The sequence below is a fragment of the Neofelis nebulosa genome, chromosome 11 (genome assembly GCF_028018385.1).
Source record: "Neofelis nebulosa isolate mNeoNeb1 chromosome 11, mNeoNeb1.pri, whole genome shotgun sequence".
NCBI lineage: Eukaryota > Metazoa > Chordata > Mammalia > Carnivora > Felidae > Neofelis > Neofelis nebulosa.
Genome location: NC_080792.1, coordinates 8,914,915 through 8,938,109, shown reverse-complemented (window position 1 = coordinate 8,938,109; position 23,195 = coordinate 8,914,915). Strand labels below are relative to the sequence as shown.

At 36.0% G+C, this 23,195-nt stretch overlaps 1 long non-coding RNA gene across 1 annotated transcript in view; it reads left to right on the top strand.

The window, feature by feature from the left end:
• LOC131489935 (uncharacterized) overlaps positions 1–23,195 on the top strand; it is a 121,165-nt gene that overhangs the window by 86,830 nt on the left and 11,140 nt on the right. The window contains exons 2-3 of the long non-coding RNA XR_009250835.1: positions 7,940–8,115; positions 10,393–10,442. This is a non-coding gene — a long non-coding RNA (uncharacterized LOC131489935). The remainder of the gene's footprint in view (positions 1–7,939; positions 8,116–10,392; positions 10,443–23,195) is intronic.

Here is a 23,195-nt window from a genome sequence, read left to right as displayed (position 1 = left end):
TCTGTGTCTCCTTTTCTCTCTGCCCCTCCCCTGCTCACACTCTGTGTCTCTTTGTCTCTCAATAATAAGCACATGTTAAAAAAAAAAATTAGAAGAGCCAGGCTGCTCCTGGGAGAGGATATGTACTTAGGGAGAAGGCTCTTTGTCTCCAGGGAGAAAGAGCCATCTCACATTGCCAGCTGCCGGTGGAATACATTTTCCCACCCTGCCAGGGGTTCTGAGGAGCACAGGGCAGCATCCCCCAACACCAGGTCTTCCGTGTTTCTCATCCACCCCTCATAATTTATTCCCAATACCCTATCTTAACGACTCATTTCTTAGTAATTTTCACAGTTAGAAAAGTTGCTTATTAGGCATCTTTAACCCATCGCCTCTACTGGCTTCTATGCGCCATGAAGGTAGAGATTTTTTCTGCCTTCTTTACTTTTCTATGTAAAATGCAGAACCCAGTCATTGGCACATAGTAGATCCTCAATGAACGCTTGCGGAATGAATGATAATGTGGCAACTCTATAGCTAGCACTAAAATCACTCTATATTTATTTACATATATTAAATGAGCCTTCTAAAGATGATACTTACAATCACAGCCCTCTTATAATAATGTATCATAAGTATGTATATGAATAACGTTGAATTTATTTCTGTTGAAATACATGTTGCTTTGATTTCTATATTTCTCGATGTAAACATTTATTATAGATACAGAGGTAGGCACTTATCATAAGAAGCAGGCAGGTGGTACCAGATATTTTTAGAATATGCTTAATTTGGGTGAGATTGTGAGTTCTTTAATGTATTTAAGTAGATGGATTTGATCTGCTATCAATCCAATCTATCTGAGTCAACTGAGAAAAATCTGCCCTTATTGATAGACTCCAGCTATGTAATAGTGCTAAGAAGGCCATCAACAGACCATGAGCAAGTTATTTCCAATTTTCCAGGTGCTTCTCTCTATTAAATGTAGTTGAACTATATATTATATTGTGGATTTCAGATTTATAAATGTTAATATACCATTATTATGAATATTTGATATTATCGATGTAAAATTCATAATTTCCTATAGATTTAAAAAATCGATCAAATAACATAACACATAATACTCTAAATTTCCTGCATGTTATTTTGTTTCTCCTTCAAATAGATGCCTAGAAATGTATCTGATTAATTTTTACCAGCCTCCCATGTCATTTTTTTTTTAATTTTTTTTTCAACGTTTATTTATTTTTGGGACAGAGAGAGACAGAGCATGAACGGGGGAGGGACAGAGAGAGAGGGAGACACAGAATCGGAAACAGGCTCCAGGCTCTGAGCCATCAGCCCAGAGCCTGACGCGGGGCTCGAACTCACGGACCATGAGATCGTGACCTGGCTGAAGTCGGACGCTTAACCGACTGCGCCACCCAGGCGCCCCTCCCATGTCATTTCAAGTTATAATAAATGCATTTTAGTTCTGTCAGCTTGTCACAATCAAGAACATGTAAGCCTCAATACCTGATGTATCAGATATAAAATTAATTCTAGGTAGAAAGCAATATTCTTACTTACAAGAGCATAAACTAATACATGTGTTCAAAAACCACATATAAAATTTAAATCAAATGCTTTACATCACTACAGTCAATTTAAGAAACTAGTATTATCCTATCAAAATATCTGTATATAAACACATTATGTATGTTTATTTTCTACATTAAGACTCAATATCATTACTCATATACACTTATAAAAAGATTTTGAATTATATTTAGTGTTCAGTTTTATAGCTTTAGATTTATAGAGGATTACACACTAACAAAAATCTGTAGTACTGGATATTCTTTACATATGCTTGATATCCATTCAGATTTTTCTCTTCCAAAATAAACTATAAACATATTACATCATTGTTTTATGTATTTTACCATTAAAATATACTAGAATAAGCTTGCTCTAAAAGACCATAAGAATCTGTATTATCCATTTAATTCTCTTTTCAAATGCAAAACATTAACTCTTAAATAAACATATATTTGGACGCCTTCCAATTGAACATTTAAGCAACTTACAGGAAATAGATTCTTCGGATAAAGTCATCAAACATATGCATGGGACTATAATTTGTGATACTAAGAGCTTTCATCCGTTAATGTGTATTCAGAGAAAGAACTGGGGTGGTAGAAGTCTCATTACAAGAATAACAAGAAATGGGCATATAGTAGCAAAGGCCAGAGCTTTGAGAATTAAAGAAATCCATCTCTCTCCAGGAAGTAAAAGGGGGATTTGGAGAATTAATGGATTAAAATGTTAAAGAACTTGTGAAGTCTTGAAAGTAAGGCCTGATAACAAGATTAAAGCCAGCTATGATATAGTGTTTTCATAAAATGAAAAGTGCAGGAGTAATTTACAACTAGGTTGACTATAAGCAATTTGCATAGTGTCTCTAAGACTGAAGAGGGAAAATTGTAAAAAAGGAAAGGTATGTGAAGAATTTGGCATACAGCAGGTACTTAGCTAATACTAATTCCTTTCACCCTACACTGATTTTTAAAAACATCTTTGTATTAATGAACTAATCTTTTTCTCCTAATGTGGAATCCAGTTTTTATTTTTATTAGAATAGAAAGTAAAAGTATGCAATAAATGTAGTTAAAATACGTTTGTAGATAAAATTTGATATATTTTCTCATGTAAGAAAACATGGCCAGGCCAGGTGTGCCAAACTCAACTGTAAGCAGGATTCCCCTTTTGGCCTAGACCATTGTAGCACCTACAAACATGTATCTTCCCTTTACATATTTAAATGCTAAAAATTCTCGATCATCTCCTACCACCCAGTATTTCATTGTTCATCTACTTTACTAAAAAACTCACAGGTTAAGAGTAAAAGTTTCTACAACTAGCATATACGACTGGGTCCCCAACTTTAAGTGGAATCACTAACACACAGAGGGCTTGTTAAACACAAAGTTGTTGTGGTTTCTGATTCATCTGGTCTTGGATGCAATTCCCAGGTGATGCTGATGCTGCAGGGCTTAGGAACAATGTACTCGGAATAGAGTTTGGCCAATAACACATAGCCACCTCCTAGGCCTGAGAATAGGCTGACCTTCCCTAAGCAAATGGCCAAGCAGTAGAATGTGAATGCTACAGCTCTGCCTGCAAGGGTGACACATGCTTGAGGTGCAATTTGCACTGACAAATTTTTGTGTTTTTTCCTTTCTTCCTTTCTTCCTGCCTTCTTCCTTCCTCCATCTCTCCCTTCCCTTTCTTGCCTTCTTCCTTCCTTCCTCCTTTTTTTATTCTCTTTTTTTCCCTATATGCACATCTCAGAGTTGTTTTTGTTAGTTTTCTTTAAATAGAGTTAAGTAAACAAAGTGAGACTTCCAGGGAAGATGACAGAGTAGGAGGACCCTAAGCTCACCTCATCCCGTGGATATACCTAGATAATAGCCACATCATTGTAAATAATGTAGAAAAGGACTGGAAGACCAGTAGAATGCTCTCTCCGGCTAAATGTAGAGAAGAAGCCAGATCAAAGAGGGTAGGAAGGGCAGAGACAAGGTTGGACCCATGATGGTGTCTGCAGAAGGGAGGGACACTGCAGGAGTGGACAGGGGAGAGGGATAGAACCTACATTAGGCATCCCAGGCACAGGGAACTCACACTGGGAAGATGAATCTCCATAATATTTGGTGATAAAAGCTAGATAGATTAACTTCACAAGTTCTTGTAATAGGTGGGGCTTAATACTTGGAACTTTAAAAATCAGCACGTTGGCTCTGAAAGCCAGAGGGTAATAAAAAAACTGAATCCCACCCTTGAAGAGATAACACACAGATATAGCATAGAAACAGCAGTTTGAAAAACACCTAGTATATGGGAAGAATTATTGACTAATCTCAATGTGTGCTCTAGGGGCAGGGATCATTAGACTTCTCCAAGAACAAAAGAGCTAGAGGGCACCACTTCCCTCCCCTGACCCCCAGCCTAGATACACAGTCACCTGCTGGAACCAGCATAGAACAAACACTCTTGATCTAGCTTGCTAATAGTATGCCTGACCCCTGCATTCTCCTGCAACTTACCCCCTTCAACCAGGACTGGAAAGAAGTTTTCCAAAGCAGCTACAGGTCCCCTCCCATAGCAGCCAATGCAAACCTTGCTAATACCATGCACCCTGCTCTCATGTTCTGCAGATCAGCCCTCACCAACAGACCCTCAACAAGAATCCATCCAAAGCAGCATCATAAGCATAGCAGTGAGAAAGAAACCCCAACAGGGGCTGGCATCACTCCAAAGTGACTCCTGCCCTAGGGAAAGGGGAAGATAACCACACACACAAATTCAGCTGTGGCCCTAGCAGTGGGGTAGGGGCAGACATCTGGTGTGACTACAGGCACTTACCACCAATGAAAACTTCTCATAGGACAACACAGGAAGAGCACCCTGCAGTTTGGTCCTACCATAGATCTGGCAAATGTCTGATCTGACCCAACTCAAGACCAAGGCCCCAGACTGGCCCATTAACACCACAGGAACCAAACCCTACCCACAACAGGCAAAGAGACCATTGCAAATGACTAGACTGAAGGCAAATACAGCTCATCCACAACAGTAGGATGCACACAACACACATAAGAGATACCCATGAAGCACCAGGTTGCAGTAAGCAGGGGACATTGCACCACAGGGCACTACAGGATCTCTTCTTTATAAGGCCACTACTTTATTTATTTTTTAATTTTTTTTAACGTTTATTTATTTTTGAGACAGAGAGAGACAGAGCATGAACGGGGAGGGTCAGAGAGAGAGGGAGACACAGAATCGGAAGCAGGGTCCAGGCTCTGAGCCATCAGCCCAGAGCCTGACGCGGGGCTCAAACCCATGGACCGCGAGATCGTGACCTGAGCTGAAGTTGGACGCTTAACCGGCTGAGCCACCCAGGCGCCCCAATAAGGCCACTACTTTAAAAGGCAAGAGATGTAGCCGACTATCCTAACACATAGAAACAGAGAGAAAATGGAGACAGAGGAATGTATCCCAAATGAAAGAATAGGGCAAAATTCTAGCCAAATGAAATGGAGATAAGTAATATGCCTGATAAGTAAATAAAATAAAGTTCATAAAGATACTGGGCTTGAGAAGAGAATATTTCAGAGACTCTCAACAAAAAGAAAACATTAAAGAAGAACCAATCAGAGAAGAATTCAAAAAATGAAATAAAAAATATAGTAGTAGAATAAATAGTGGACTAGAAGAAGCAGAAGAACGGATCAGGGACCTGTAGTCCAAAGTAATGGAAAGTAACCAAGCTAAAAAGAAGAGAAAAAAAAAAGATTAATAAAAAAATGAGAATAGATTAAGGGAATGCATAGACATCATCAAGCATAACATTCACATCATAAGGATCTCAGAAGGAAAAAGAGAAAGAGAAGCAGAGTGTATATGAAGAAATCCTGGCTAAAAACTTCCGAAATCTGGGGAAGGAAACAGAAATCTAGATCCAGGAGGCACAAAGAGCCCCCTAAAAAATCAGCCCAAGGAGATCAACGCTATGTCTCTTACATAGAAATGAGAATGGCAAAAAGCATGGAAAAAGAATTTTAAAAGCAGCCCGAGAAAACAAAATAGTCGCATACAAGGGAAACCCCATAAGGCTATCAGCTGATATGTTTTATATGTAATGTATTGTCAAATTGGTTTCCATACAACACCCAGTGCTCATCCCAACAAGTGCCCTCCTCTCTGCCCATCACCCAATTTCCCCTCTCCCACAACTACCATCTACCCTTAGTTTGTTCTTAGTCCTTAAGAGTCTCTTACGGTTTTCCTACCTCCCTCTCTGTAACTTCTTTTTTTCCTTCCCCTCCCCCATGGTCTTCTGTTAAGTTTCTCAGGATCCACATAAGAGTGAAAACATATGGTATCTGTCTTTCTCTGCATGGCTTATTTCACTTAGCATCACACTCTCCAGTTCTATCCACGTTGCTACAAATGGCCAAATTTCATTCTTTCTCATTGCCAAGTAGTACTCCATTGTATATATAAACTACATCTTCTTTATCCATTCGTTAGTGGATGGACACTTAGTCTATTTCCATAATTTGGCTATTGTTGAGAGTGCTGCTATAAACATTGGGGTACAAGTGCCCTTATGCATCAGCACTCCTGTATCCCTTGGGTAAATTCCTAGCAGTGCTATTGCTGGGTCATAGGATAGATCTATTTTTAATTTTTTGAGGAACCTCCACACTGTTTTCCAGAGTTGCTGCATCAGTTTGCATTCCCACCAACAGTGCAAGAGGGTTCCCGTTTCTCTACATCCTCGCCAGCACCTATAGCCTCCTGATTTGTTCATTTTAGCCACTCTGATGGGCGTGAGGTGATACCTCATTGTAGTTTTGATTTGTATTTCCCTGATGATGAGTGATGAGCATCTTTTTATGAGTCTGTTGGCCATCTGGATGTCTTCTTTAGAGAAGTGTCTATTCATGTTTTCTGCCCATTTCTTCACTGGCTTATTTATTTTTTGGGTGTGGAGTTTGGTGAGCTCTTTATAGATTTTGGATACTAGCCCTTTGACCGATATGTCATTTGCAAATATCTTTTCTCATTTCGTCGGTTGCCTTTTGGTTTTGTTGATTGTTTCCTTCGGAGTGCAGACGCTTTTTATCTTGATGAGGCCCCAATAGTTCATTTTTCGCTTTTAATTCCCTTGCCTTTGGAGATGTGTCAAGTAAGAAATTGCTGCGGCTGAGGTCAGAGAGGTTTTTTCCTGCTTTCTCCTCTAGGGTTTTGATGGTTTCCTGTCTCACATTCAGGTCCTTCATCCATTTTGAGTTTATTTTTGTGAATGGTGTGAGAAAGTGGTCTAGTTTCATTCTTTTGCACACACACAAGTTGTATACTTATGTGATGAGATTTTAAAGCTATGATCTCATGAATGAGATTGTGCTTAGAAAAACTTACCCTGTTTGGTAATTTAAAAAGGATCCAAATGTTTTCCCAGTATTTTCTAATGCTTTATGGCTTTATTTTTACTGTTGGATCTCTGACTCTTGATTATTATTAGTGGTAGTGGTAGCAGTATAATATGTGGGAAAGAATACTATTTTTGGTTGTCTGCCTACTTGTTGGAAAACAATTTAACTATACATTTTTAACTAGTATCATTTTATGTGAGTTTCATAAAGTGTCATGACAGTATTTTTCTGAAATTTAAATAAATAGTTTTAGATGTTTTTCTTAAAGGATTACAACGTGATGAAAAACTAGATGTTTTCTACAATAACAGTACTGTTAACTTGGCCCAACACATTTTATGAGAAGCTACATTAGTGATAATCTGAGGCCAATTAGTGTAATATATTGACTCATACCTTATATTTATAACAAGGTTGGTTGGAGATACAGTCATTTAATGATAGGTTTATTCTGTTTCTTCCCAGGGTAGGACCCTTACTCCAGGTATCTTAGCCCAAACCATGTGGTTTTTAGAAGGGGAATGTTCACAGCAGGACTTCAGCAGCACAAAACCTTTGTTCTTAGAAAAATAATTAAAAGCAGATAGCTAACTTTTAATACTTTTCCTAATTTAGCAGAGGAACAGCTCTTCTCGCATTTATTTTTATTTTATTCTTCATTTGTGAATATGTGATTTCCTGTTTTGGAAAGCATACATACAAACCATATTTGCATAACAGAAAATGGATCATTCATTCAAGAACATAAATTTACATTGTTTTTCAGCCATTCTAGTCACACAAAAATAAAGTTTCCATTTATGGTTATATGCTAATCATATTTCGTTGCAGAAATAAAGAGTCCCAGTTGAAGAGATGCTTCATCTGAATTCTTCCTAAAATGTTCTTCTCCTTTGTCAGAAGAAGTTGCCATTCTTCCGACCTTATCAAAGCAAATTATAAATAATGGAATTTCTGTTTTCTTTTCAAAGGAATTGTCGGGCTTTCAATGTGCCCACTATAAACGAAGCAGACAATACCAGGCAAAAATAGTGGAACTGACACATGCAAACAACTGTGTGGACCAAAAAGAGTCTGAAGAAACAGAGGTCCAATGGAAGGACTAAAACAGGGACTCATCCAAAAGGAAGAGTGAGGCACCTTATGTGTGAGCACATGTTGAATAATGTCAAAGTAGCATCTTATAGCTTATATAAAGCATTTCCCCCTTTATTAACGTATGGTTTCATTGAGATAAAAATCTTCACATTTTAAAAACTAGAATCAGTAAAAAGTCAAATGTAAGGGAAGAGAAAAATATCATATAGACAACATGCTCATCTTTGTGATGACAGTAGTATATTCTTTATGTGTACTCTACAACTCCAAATATGCTTCGTCATGGTCCTCTATGTGTGTGTTTCCATATGGGTCCAGTATCACTGAAGCTTGATGTTTTCAGCTTTAAGCCCATACGTCAGAGAAATGTGATATATGTCATGATCGTATGTTATGTCATATATTATAATACGTATTCTCCTCAGGGCTCTCTGGTGTTTAGAAAAAAAATGTAGGCATCTTGTTTCGTTGGGTAAGGTCAACTTGTTAATGGTTTACGGAGTATATAAGAGATTTCTGGAAGGTGGAAAACTCAGTGTCATGAGCAGCGTGACACCTGCAATGAGGAGGTGATTCGAGTTACAATTACAAACCACAGAGAGATTCTTTGGGAAGGAAACACAATCTCAAATGGTAATGTTCTCGTGGGACTGTCACCACATGGCGGCAGTTACTTCAGATGGTGTTCCAGTCACCACATCTGCTCCTGTTGGACAACTTATGACTTGAAAAGTATCAGTTCCCTGGTTGGTAAGACTGTTTCCTGATAATGCCAAACAGTTAGAAATTAAAAAAAAAAAAAAAGAAAGAAAGAAAAACACGGAATCATTATATATATATATATATATATATATATATATATATATATATAAAATCACATCTTTTTTAATATAAATATACACATCACACACAACTGTGTATATTTTTTCACATATTTTTCTTTTTTATTAATTTTTTAAAAATTTAAATATAGTTAACATACAGTGTTATATTAATTTCACATATATGATACAGTAATTCAGCAATTTTATACATTACTCAGTGCTCATCATGATAGGTGTATTCTTTAATCCCCATCTCCTATTTCACCCATCTCCCCACCCTTCTCCCCTCGGGTAACCATCAGTTTGTTGTCTATCGTTAAGAGTCTATCTCTTGGTTTGTCTCTCTCCTCCCCCGCCCCCACCCTTTGCTCAATTGTTTCTTAAATTCCATGTGAGTGAAATCATTTGGTATTTGTCTTTCTCTGACTGGGTTATTTACCTTAGCATTACACACTCAAGCTTCACCTATGTTGTTGCAAATGGCAATATTTCATTCTTATTTTATGGTGAATAATAGATGTGTGTGTGTGCGTGTGTGTGTGTGCACACGTGCACATCTTTTTAATCCATTCATCTTTCTATGGGCACTTGGGTTGCTTCTATACCTTGGATACTATAAATATGCTGCAATAAAAAGGGGTTTGTAATCTTTTCAAATTAATGTTTTTTTAATTTTGGCAAATATCCAATAGTGGAATTACTAAATCATATAATATTTACATTTTTATTTTTTTGAGAAACCTCCATCCTCTTCTACAGTGGCTGTACCAGTTTGCATTCCCACCAACTGTGCATGAGTGTTCCCTTTTCTTCACATCCTCACCAACTCATTATTTCTTGTCTTTTTGATTTTAGCCATTTTGACTGGTATAAAGTGATATCATATTGTGGGTTTTAAATTTCATTTCCCTGATGATGACAGATGTTGAGCATCTTTTTATGAGTCTGTTGGCCATTCTGTACATCATCTTTGGAAAATATTTAGGTCTACTGACCATTTTTCAATCAAATTCTTTATTTTTCTGCTATAAGTTTTGTGAGTTCTTTATATATTTTGAATACTAACCCCTTTTCAGGTATATTATTTGTAAATGATATTGTGGTATAGTCCCAATCATTTGTGTTTGCTTTTTTTTTTCCTTTGCCTGAAGAAATGTTTCATAACTATGCTGCTAAGTCTGATATCCAAGTGATTACTTCCTGTGTTTTCTTTTAGGAATTTAATGGTTTCAGGTTTCACAGTTTCAGATTCCACATAAATGAAGTCATATGGTATTTGTCTTTCTCTGCCTTACTTCACTTAGCATAATACCCTCTAGGTGCATCCATGTTGTCACAAATGGCAAGACCTCATTCTCTTTTCTTCATCATTTATTTGAAAAATAAATGTCAGTTAAAGTTGAATTTTCTGGTAAGGATCAAATCAATGGTGTAGTCATCAAGTCTGTTGTTAAAAGCTCTTAATCTCCTAAATTATGTTCCCTGTAAATTATTTGGCACAGGGAGAAGAGATTGATTGTGTCCTTCTACCAGAACATCTCCCAGATTCAAGGTAAGTATGAATAGTTCGGAGATAATGGAACATCTTCAAAAGATTTACAGATGTGACAATTGACTTGTGTAAGTTAATGGAATAAAAAAAAAAACTACTAAATTTTTGTGAACGTTATACCGGCAAATGAACCTCTGGGCTGGGATAAAAGAGTAATTTTCCAAACTCGACTGAATCCATCCATTCTCATGCTTCTAAATTTCCATGGGCAGAAAGCTGGCTGAGCATGCTGTCAGCACCTTGAGATGGAATCATGTCCATAATATCCATTGCCATTCAAATATGGATACAGTATGGATGTATATGGACCTCCTATAAAGTAAAACCAAGGACCATATAAAACTGCAGAATAGGTAGGGGCGCCTGGGTGGCTCAGTCGGTTAAGCATCGCTTAACTGCTCAGGTCATGATCTCATGGTCTTTGAGTTGGAGATCACAGCCGGTGAGTTCGAGCCCCGCGTTGGGCTCTGTGCTGACAGCTCAGAGCCTGGAGCCTGTTTCAGATTCTCTGTCTCTCTCTTTGTCTTTCCTCCCCTGCTCATGCTCTGTCTCTCTCTTCTCAAAAATAAATAAACGTTAAAAAAATTAACAAAACAAAACTGAAAACTGCAGAATAGGAAACTCTTTTCAGGGGGCAGAACCAAGGTCAAATGAGCATTTCCCATAACAGAGCATAATAGCATAATAGAGTTAGATTTCATGAGTTAGATTTCATAAATATTTTCAATGATCTCCTTTCTATATGGGGTCTTTATTGCCCTGCGGTTTCGATATAGTACATTGGGTGTGTGGGGGAAGGGGTTAAATCACGTGCTGTTTGAGTACATAGACTTCTGGAGCAATCAGACATGCTGATTTCTGAGGTACATATTATTGTAAGATCTTTGACTGTGAGGAAGGTTGCTTGGGTAATTTCTCTGGGGGAGAGAAAAAAAATTTGAGTGAAGAAGGAAGGCTGACAAACTCTGTGACCAAGAGGATGGACTGTGTTATATTGTATGAGAATGAGTGTGTGTGATCGTATTTTAATACTTGATGCCCTTTTCTGTGGAGAGAATATAATCCCAAGCACAAAGGATGAGCACGATCCTGTAATTTATTTTGCAAAGGGGACTTGTGCTGTTCTCCAACAGAAAGTTTGGGAACCAGAGTTCAATGCGGAAAAGTATTTGGGAACATTTCATGTTTGAAACCTAGAAATAGAAGTATTGAACTACATGTTCAGTACACAAAATATTTCCATGTTCTACACCTCTACATCCCAGCAGTTGAGCACCAGAGAGGATTGACCCAAAACAGCATCAACTCATAGGAATATTGTAATTTGGATTGTTTGATTGCAGTTGTCAAATATCAGTTTTCCTCTGATGAAAGGTCATCACTGTTTCTGGCGGTGGATGGGAATGAACATAGTCCTCACGGAAATAAGATTTTGTAATAGCAAGCAACACTTCCACAGTTTGACTTATCGTTGAAAGCAAAGAAAATTCTGTCACTTTCACTGCTGAGTTTTTTAAATTTATAGTAGCAAATTCTTCAAAGTATAATTAGGTGAAATTAATTCTTAACTGAAACTGTCAAGTATGAGGTTTCAAACTCCCTAAGTCAACAGATTTCAAATAAATGAAAATGAAATATTAATTCTCTATGTTGTAGAGAGAATACATATTTGGGGCTCATAAGAGAAAACGTAGGGCTTAGTTAAAGAAATGAACATGGGGCGCCTGGGTGGCGCAGTCGGTTAAGCGTCCGACTTCAGCCAGGTCACGATCTCACGGTCCGTGAGTTCGAGCCCCGCGTCAGGCTCTGGGCTGATGGCTCGGAGCCTGGAGCCTGCTTCCGACTCTGTGTCTCCCTCTCTCTCTGCCCCTCCCCCGTTCATGCTATGTCTCTCTCTGTCCCAAAAATAAATAAAAAACGTTGAAAAAAAAATTAAAAAAAAAAAAGAAAAAAAAAGAAATGAACAAATTAAGAACTCCAGTGTTTTGGATGAGTTCTTTTTTTAAGGCATATTTACAAAACAAACAAACAATTTGATGTATACATGTTAGAAGGTAAACATTCTTTTTTCATCATTTCATTGACATCTCTGTGAATACATAATTTCAAAATATGTAATTTGTGAAATTTAACTGAGACTTCATTCCCATACTGCAGGACCAATAACATCTATGGCCAGATTAAAATACTGAAAATAACTGACCACTTTAATAAATACAGTAGAAGAAAAGCCTAATGAATAATAGGGTAATAAGCAAAGCTATTATAGACAGAACAGGTGTCAGCCAAATTTACAAGATTATGCCTCTAGTGTCTAAGAAGAAAGGAGTATAAAATAAATGATTATGGGGATGTCTGGGTGGCTCAGTTGGTTAAGTGTCTGACTTGGGTTCAGGTCACGATCTTGCAGTTCATGAGTTTGAGCCCCACGTCGGGCTCTGTGCTGACAGCTCAGAGCCTGGAACCTGCTTCAGATTCTGTGTCTCCCCGTCTCTGCCCCTCCCCTGCTCATGCTCTGTCTCTGTCTGTGTCTCAATAATAAAAATAAAAACATTAAAAAAATAATTACAAAGACACATGGATGTTCACACTGCAGAAATAGTGTCAGGAAGGCTAAAGGATGATTGAGATAAGGTTTGCCAAGGAACATTTTACAATTTGTAAAGTAAGATCACATTACATAAAGAAGGAAAAATAAAGGGAAAAAGTCAAATTATCCACTGCACTGTGGTATCCTTCAGTGCATTGATTTCCAACATTTAGGCAGTTTTATGCATAATTGCATTCATTGTTTGCAAATAATATACTCTGCTTTTCAATTGCCATATCCGGTTTTCATGTTGCTGTGTAGTTCTCATACTTGGTATTTCAAGGGAATATGTGATATTTATTTCCTTGAATATAAGTTTATTTAGTTAACCAATCCTCCCTCATTTAGGTCATTTGGATTCTTTTCTGTAGATCTTTTTTTTCCCCATGGGATAAAAAAAATTTCTAGGTGGAATTATTATGAATGCTTCATATACACAGTATTCCCAATTTTCTATGCTTCTCAGTGATAGGTCAAATTGTAGAAATGTTTATTTTCTAATGCAAACTGTTAACTGCATTTTAACCGATACAAAAGTATTTAAATCTCAAATGATTTACTTACAAAATTAATACAAGCTGAATCACTCAATTTTCTGAGTTGTTAATTGGATATACTTTTCAGTTTCATCCTTTTATTGAGCTCTTTTCCCCCTAGTGTAATTCAATACTCTTGTTTTGTTTTCTCTATTTAGTAATAGCTTTTCTATGTAAGAGAGCTTTCAAAATACTAGTGAATATTTTACGTTAAAGAGATGTAAATCACAGTCAAGTAGTGTCCAGACTCTAGACACCTGTTCCCCACAAACCAAGATGTAGGTGATAAGAGTGAGCCTCGTAATTGAAAAATAAAAGTCTTATGGTAATGGGAAGAAGAATCACCTAACTCTAAGATCATATTCATGCTTTAAGTAATGCATGGATTTCTTTATCAAACTAACATTCATTTAGGGGCTTGCTACAATTCTGGGTGAAAGACTATAGAGATGGCTAAAATATAATAAGGTTTAATGTCTAATACATTGATTTTCTGTCTGCATGATAGAAACACTTCAGAAGATTTTTTAAATACTAATATTCAAGTCTCATCTCCAGAATCTGAGTCAGTTGTTAAAGGGGGGACTTGTGCATGAGTATCTTTAAAAGCTTCTCAAATGATTGTAATGTCTAGTCAACTGTCAGAACCCCCGGTCTAATGAGAAAAAGCTACCAACAGTGAGACTCAAATTCATAACTTTGGTTCCCATTGAACATATGTTGAACATAGTTGTGATAACAGCTTTTACTAGTAATACATATGTAAAATAGCTTGCAGCTAAAGAAGTTCTTATTTCATTGCAGTCTGTACCTGTTAGCATAACATGCAACATTAATGTATCGTCTTCTAGTTTGAGAAAAATCAAACGAAGAAAAATCACTTCAACAGATGGAAAGAATAAGCTATCACTGAACACCATAAGTTCACACTAAAAGTGTTAGTGTTTTGCTAAATACATTGTTGGTGTGGCTTTACACTTAGCAATTATCACATTATTACAGTTTAGCTAATTCTGGCCTCACATTTTAATGCCTTCTGGTGTCAAAAGATGAATCTTTTCAAAAGTCTGATATCATCAGTGATGATGAATGTGAGAGACACTTTGTTTAAACCTACAAAACAGTAATTATCTAAATTAACAGCTAATTTATAAACAAGTCTTTATTTGAAAGGACACAGAAATCCTTTTCTAGCCCTAAATATACTTTGGTAAATCTCATTAATTTGCACCTCACTAATTTTAGGATTGTGAGAATAACGATAGACTGAAATTCACATTTATCTGTGAAAAAGTTGTAAGTGTTTCGGGTCAGATGAGTTAAGATAAGAAAGAGGCCAAATCTGCAGGTTCGCACGGGGACACGGGCAGTGACCACAGACCCCAGATCTGAATTGACTATAACAACCAGACTGTTCATTTAATATCTATTACTTCCTAACCTCTATGTTGGATGTTAGAATATACTGGAGGCTTCCCAAGAAGAGGTTTTAGTGTGGCAGGGGATTTTCAAGCCTAAGTATAGGAAGTTTGAACGAAACAAAATAAATGTAAAGATGTTCTTTTCATGTTTCTTTTCCTTCCAGTGCTTAAGGGCCCTTTGTAATTATGTGCTCGTTTTAATTATTTCTGGTCTGACACCTCAACTGGACTACATAGGCAAGGACAGCACTGTCTGTGTCCATAACAGCGCCAACATTCAGTAGAGCCATCCAGAGTTCTCTAAAATGAAGACACAACGAGCACAGCAATACGGACAGAAGTCCAGCAGCCCAGTCTCTCCGTATTTCTAATCTAAGTCACTCTAATGATTTCATTCTGCTTGCCCTGAATAATGTGAAGGTCACCAATTTCCTGCAATCCTTTATCATGACTTTGTTCTCCTTTTACTTTACGAGCCACCTCCATTGCCCAGCACTTCGGTTCCCCTTCGGACACACCAAACTTGGCAGGCATGTCCTATCCTCTGCTAAATCCTCTCCAGGTTTTGTGGAAAGGTTTAGATTCTGATCTTCTGTTAGTTTTCTCTCCTCTTAAATCCATGCACAGCGCTCATTAGATTACCATCCTTTACCTTTTATATTTGTTTTTTGAATATTTGGCAGTTTATTCCTCTCGTTCAGCTTTATTGTTGTCTACACATATATGCTCTGAAAAGTGATGAAGTGACAGCCCTCATTCTATTGGAATGAAATGGCAATGAGAAGCCCAGCAGAGAACAATATATATATATATATATATATATATATATATATATATATATATATATATATATATATTTTTTTTTTTTTTTTTTTTTTTTTTTTTTTTCTTCTTTGGGGCTCTGTGCTGCAGGCTTAATTAATCTCACTTATTTCTTATCACATTCGTTCCTCCATGCGAAGCCATTCTCTCCGTGTGTACATTCCTTTTTACACTCCTATCCCATCCCATTCACCTCTGCCCCGTGCAGCCATTTGAAGGAGGATCTTGTGTAGCTTTTTAAGTGTATTGTTGCACAGTGTGTCCTTTGCTTTGCGTATATGTATTTTAGTTTATGCTAACCCTGTTCCCAGTCATCTCCCAGGGAAGTTCCCACGCAAGAGCCAGGGTATTTGTTGCAGGATTGTTTCTGGGGGCTGAAAGATGGGTGTGGTTGGGCTTTGCTCCCGGGAGAGCAGACAGAGCAAATCTGTGGATGTGCACCCCAGAGGCTCTACCTTACAGCAGATTACACAAATACACTATAATGCTGAGGGATTTGAACAACTATGTTAAGTGAAAATAGAGAAGGAGATTTTTTTTAAGTATCTTCTGGATCTGAGACTGAGATTGAATACTACACACACACACACACACACACAGAGACCGGTGAAAATCGTAAACTCCATCTAGCTTCTGAAATTTTCACACAATGTATGGTCTAGTTGGCAAGACAAACAAATGGAGTTAGATCTGGAAGTAAACTGATGTACACATTTTCATGGTATGATCTTGGGCTAATCATTTAGCTTCTGTGGGATCCGCTTTCCTCATCTATAGAATGAGGACTAATGCAGGAAGTTACCTAAGTTTAACCAGTGAAATACACGTAGTTGATTTAATAAAATCTTAGAGGGGAGTAAACACTGCATCTTACAATATTAAAAAATCATGCATAATTAACTAGGTCTTGGGTCAGGTGTTTAATGTTTAATGTTACAGTATGTAGAAGTCCTTAATTGAATGTCCTAGTATTTAACATATAATATATATAATAACCTAATTTTTATTATAAACTTATAATGGCTGTTATTATAGTAATTTATCAATATAAATATTGATCTCATTAATTTTTACTACAACCATAAAAGTAGGTATTGTAATTATAGTAATTATAAAAATTTGAGATTTAAGCAAGTAAATGACAAGACCATAGTCACAGATGGGCAAGGAAAAGAGTTAAGAGACCAACTCAGGTACTGTTAAAATATATTAAAAACATATTCTGTTTTTATGTTTTATCGTATTCTCTACATGATGACAATATTTATTATGTTAGGTCAGCTATTTTTACCTGCAAATGAAAATTTAAAGAGAAAATATTATTTAGTATCTAGGCTTCCATTTTGGATTACCAAGCATTCTGACAAAAGATTCATATTCTTTATTCCTTGTGAGCCATTCAAAGGGAACACCCAGGAACATATTGTTCCTGTTCTAATCAGAATGTTCTCTTCACACAAAAATCAAAACTAAGTTCAATAGTAAAATATTTCACATAATCCAGTAAAATGAAAATATAACAAGGAACATTTTATTGTGTTGAAGGAAGTAAAATTCTAAGTTTTCTTGTATACAATATATAATAATAGGAAATAGTGATATCTTTGGGGTATTAATTTATGTTCAAGAGAAAACAAATGTCCAGGGTAGACTTAAATGTTTTCTAACTTCTAAAATAAAAATCATATTAGTTTTCACCAGTGATATTTTAAGTTGTGTCTTTTTCAAACATTTTTCAGGGTATTATAAGATATTTTGGTTACCTGATATAAAAGGTTAAAAATATATATATATGTTATATATAACATTTATAAACATATATTTATAAACACATATTTATAAATATATATATTTTAGGATTGTTCAATCTAGAACTATTTTTAAAAGGAATGACTACTTGTATTTAAAAACTCAGAACTCTGAACCCATGAAATTATTTTTAATTTTTTAAATTTTAATTCCAGTATAGTTGATATACACTAGTATGTTAGTTTCAGGTGTACAATATAGTGATTCAACAATTCTATAAATTACTCAGTGCTCATCATAAGTGTACTCTTAATCCCCTTCACCTATTCCCGCCCCCACCCCCACCCCACTTCCCCTCTGGTAACCATTAATTCTCTATAGTTAAGAGTCTTTTTCTTATTTTGTCTTTCTTTTCCTTTGTTTTATTACTTAAATTCAACATATGAGTGAGATCATATGTTATTTGTCTTTCTATGATTTATTCCACTTAGTATTATACCCTCTAGGTACATTCATGTTGTTGCAAATGGCAAGAATTCATTCTTTTTTTTTTTTTTTTTTTTTCAACGTTTTTTATTTATTTTTGGGACAGAGAGAGACAGAGCATGAACGGGGGAGGGGCAGAGAGAGAGGGAGACACAGAATCGGAAACAGGCTCCAGGCTCCGAGCCATCGGCCCAGAGCCTGATGCGGGGCTCGAACTCACGGACCGCGAGATCGTGACCTGGCTGAAGTCGGACGCTTAACCGACTGCACCACCCAGGCGCCCCGAATTCATTCTTTTTTATGGCTGAATAGTATTCCCTTCTGTGTATATATGTGTGTGTGTGTGTGTGTGTGTGTGTGTGTGTGTGTGTGTGTATAACGAATATATAAATTATATATACTACTTCTTAATCCATTCATCTATTGATGGACACTTGGTCTGCTTCCATAATTTGGTTATTGTAAATAATGCTGCAAAAACATAAGGGTGCATATATCCTTTTGGGTTACTCTTTTTGTATTCTTGGGGTAAATACCCAGTATGTGATTCCTAGACCCATAGTTCTATTTTTACATTTTTGAGGAACCTCCATACTATTTTCCACGATGTCTGCACCAATTTGCATTCCCACCAACAGTGCACTAGGTTCCTTTTTCTCCATATCCTCACCCACACGTGTTGTTTCTTGTTGATTTTAGCCATTCTGACAGGTGTGAGGTGACAGCTCATTGTAGTTTTGATTTGCATTTCCCTGATTAATGATGTTGACAATCTGCATATCTTCTTTGGAGAACTGTCTCAGTCTTCTGTCCATTTTTAATTGGATTATTTGTTTTTTTGGTGTTGATCTGTGTAAGTTCTTTATATAGTGTGGATACTAACCCTTTAGGGCTTTGTTTGTTTGTTTGTTTATTCATTTATTTATGAGAGCACATATTAAGTGAGCAAGGGGCAGAGATTGAGAGGGGGAGAGGGAGAGAGAAAGAAGCAGGGCTCACCTGAAGTGGGTTCCACCTCACCCGCTGCAAAGCAGGACTCAAATTGACAAACCATGAGATGACCTGAGCCTGAGCCAAAGTCAGATGCTTAACTGACTGAGCCACCCAGGTGCCCTAGGGCTATGATATTCTTAATGAGCCATTTCTCCATCATACTGCAATAAAGTTGAGAGTTTTGGGAATTGGAAAAGTATATATGTGGGACACCTGGTTAAGCGTCCAACTCTTGATTTGGCTCAGGTCATGATCGCATGGTCTGTGAGTACAAGCCCCATGTTGGGCTCTGCGCTGACAGCATGGAACCTGCTCATGATTCTCTCTCTCTCCCTCTGTCTCTGTCACCCCTCCACTCTCTCTCTCTCAGAATAAATTAAAAAATAAAATAAAATGTATATATGCCAGAGTTGTAATTATTCATATGTGTGGGTCTGCTGGTGTTGAAAATTAGATAAAACATAAATCACACAATTATATATCTAAGACTTTATTATTTGATGTGTTTCACACTTAATGACTATAAATATAAGAAATTTATATTGGCATAAATTATCAAGAAATATTGAATAACAGGTCTTTTTCCTTTTGGTGGAAGAAAAATGAATGTGTTGTGTTTTTTTTAAATTCAAGATGGATAAATATACCTGATTTTATACTTTAAAATGTGTATAGATTGGGCTAATTATATTTGAATAAAGATATGTGAATAATTATAGGAAGTTTTCTACAGTAGATATTTATGAACATTCAGTTTTCCCTTGTATCACTGACATTGATAATTTTAGGGAAAGCTCAATAAATATTTTTGAAGTATCGCATAAACATACAGTTTTTTATAAAGATTTATATACTTTTAAAAAGTATATATTGAAATTTTATGCATTTTTGCATATGTTGGTCATTAACACCTTGTCAGATATATGATTTGCAAACAATTTTTCCTGTTCCCATTGTCTTTCACTTTCTTTTGCTGTGCAGAAGCTCTCTAGTTTTATGTAATTCTACTTGTTTATTTTTATTTTGTTGCTTATGCTTTAGGTATATCTAAAAGCTCACTGCCAAGACCACATCAAGGAGCTTTTTTAAGGAGTTTCCTGGTTCAAGTCTTATGTTTAAAATTCTAATCCATTACTAGTTAATTTATGTAAATGTTTAAATTTCTAATACATTACTAGTTAATTTATGTGTTATAAGGTAGAGGTCTTCATTCTTGTGAATATTCAATTTTTCCAGAACCATTTATTGAAAAGATTGTCTTTTCTAGACTGAGTATCTTTGGCTCCCTTGCCAAACATAAGGTGACTGTATGTGCTTGGGTTTATTTATGGGCTCTCAATTCTGTTCCATTGATCTATTGTCTGTTTTTATGCCAGTACCATACTGTTTTGATTAACATAGCTTAAAATCAGGAAGTATGATGCCTTCCATTTTGTTCTTTCTAAGGATTCTTTTGGCTATTTGGATCTTTTGTGGTTCCATATAAATTTTAGGATTGTTTTTTTCTCCCTTTGTAAAAAATGCTACTTGAATCATTGTAAGAATTGTATTGAATCTATGGATGGCTTTTGGTAGTATGGACATTTTGATTCTTCCAATCTATGAACATGGGATACCTTTCTATTTATTTGTGTCTTTTATTCCTTTCATCAATATCTTGTTTTTGGAGAGATCTTTTACTTCCTAAATTCATTCCTAAGTATTTTATTGTTTTTGATGCTCTTGTAAATGGGATTTTTACAATTTCTTTTTCAGGTAATTTGTTGTTAGTGTCTGGAAATGCTACTTATTTTTGTGTGTTAATTTTGTATCCTGACACTGTATTGAATTTATTGATTAGATCTAACAGGGTTTTTTTTGTGGAGTTTTTAGGATTGACTCTCTATAAAATCATGTCCCCTGCAAATAGAGACAATTTTATTTCTTCCATTCCAATTCTGATGCTTTTCTTTTTCTTTCCTGATGGCTCTAGCTAGGACTTCTGGAACTATGATGAATAGGAGTGGTGAGAGTGGGCACTTGTGTGGTTTTGTTCCTGATCTTAGAGGAAAATAACTCAACCTTTCACCATTTAGTTTGATGTGAGCTGTGGACTTATCATATATGGCCTCTATTATGTTAAGGTACATTCCTTTGGTACATAATTTGTTTAGAGGTTTTATGATAAATGGGTGTTTAATTTTCTCAAATGTATCTATTGAGATGATTATACGAGTTTTTCTTTCATTCTATTAATGTGATGTCTCACATAACTTGATTTGATTTTGTTGAACCATCCTGGTATCCCACACGTATTTCCACTTGATTGTGGTGAATGATCCTTTTAATGTGCCAAATTTAGTTTGCTCGTATTGAGAATTATTTAGAATTTTTGCATTTTTATTCATCAGGGATATTGTTCTATAGTTTTTTGGTAGTGTCGTTCTCTGGCTTTGGTATCAATGACCTGATAAAATGAGTCTGGGAATATTCCCTCCTCTTCATTTTTTTGGAAGAGTTTGAGAAGGGCTGGCATTAATTCTTCTTTAAATGTTTGGTAAAATTTACCAAATTTACCAAAAATTTACCAAAAGGAAACCATTTGGTCTTGGGTTTTTCTTCATTAGATTTTTGCTTACTGACTCAATCTTGTTATTATTAATTGATCTATTCAGACTTTCTATTTCTTCTTGTGTCAGTCTTGGTGGTTATGGCTCTAATTTTTTTTTCCATTTTATTCTAGGATGTCTGGTTTTTGGGGGGTATAGTTGTTCATAGTAAACTCATGATTTTTTGTATTTTTGATGTCATTTGTAATATTTTCTTTTTCAGTTATAATTTTGTTGATTTGGGTCCTATTTTTATTTCTTGGTTTATCTAGGTAAAGATTTATCAATTTCGCTTATGTTTTCAAAGAAACAGCTCTTAGTTTGGTTAGTCTCACCTACTGATTTTCTGTTTTCTATCTCATTTATTTCTGTTCCATTCCTTATTACTCCCTTTCTTCCACTAGCTTTGTACTCAGTTTGTACTTCTTTTTCTAGATCCTTAAGGTGTAGAATTAGGATCTCTCTTGCTTCTTAATGTAGGCACTTATTGCTATGCACTTCCCTCTAAGAGCTACTTTTGCTGCATCCCGTAAGTTTTGGTATTTGTGTTTTCATTTTTGTTCATCTCAAGATACTTTAATTTATTCTTTGATCCATGGTTACTCAGGAGAATGTTGTTAAATTTCCACATATTTGTGAATTTTCCAATTTTCCTCTTAGTGTTGATTTCTAATTTTATATACATATATTTTTTGAGACAGAAAGAGCACACGTGCTGGGGAAGGGCAGAGGGAGAGAAAGAATATTAAGCAGGCTCCACACTCAGCCTGAAGCCCAATATGGGGCTCTCGATGTCATGAATGTGAGATCATGGCCTGGGGAGAAATCAAACATTGGACACTTAACCGACTGAGCCACCCAGCCCTATGTGTATCTTTAAGCATAAATTTTGATTAGAGAATTTAATATGTTTATATTTAAAGTAATTATTGATAATAACTTACTATTGCTGTTGTTTTCTGGTTGTTTTGTAGATCTATTGTTCCTTATTTTTACTCAGGTGTGTGTGTGTGTGTGTGTGTGTGTGTGTGCACATGTGTATCGGCGTGTCTGTGTTGATGCCGTGTGAGATCAGTGTGTTTTGACTTTTTTAATCATGTTCTTATGTGCAATTACTCCAGGTTTTTCCTTTGTGGCTACCATGAGGCTTACCTAAAATAATTTAAAATTATAACATCCTATTTTAATAACAACTTAACTTTAATAGAATTCCCTAGATTTACACTTTACTTCTCCCCTTCCTCATATTTTACATTCTCAATGTTACAGTTTACATATTTTTTTATATTGCATAAAAAATAACAGGTTATTATGGTTATGGTTCTTTTTACTCATTTTAAAAAAATTTTTAAACTAGATTTGTTAAATGCTTTATGCACCACCATTACCATATTACAGAATCCAACTTTGACTATATACTTGCCATTACCAGTGAGTTTTGCACTGCTTTATGTTTTTATGATGTTCATTAGCATCTCTTTATTTCCACTCAAGGAACTCCCTTTAGCCTTTCTCCAGTGGTGAGGAAAGTCTTCCTATCCCCCTCATTTCTGAAGGACATCTTTGCA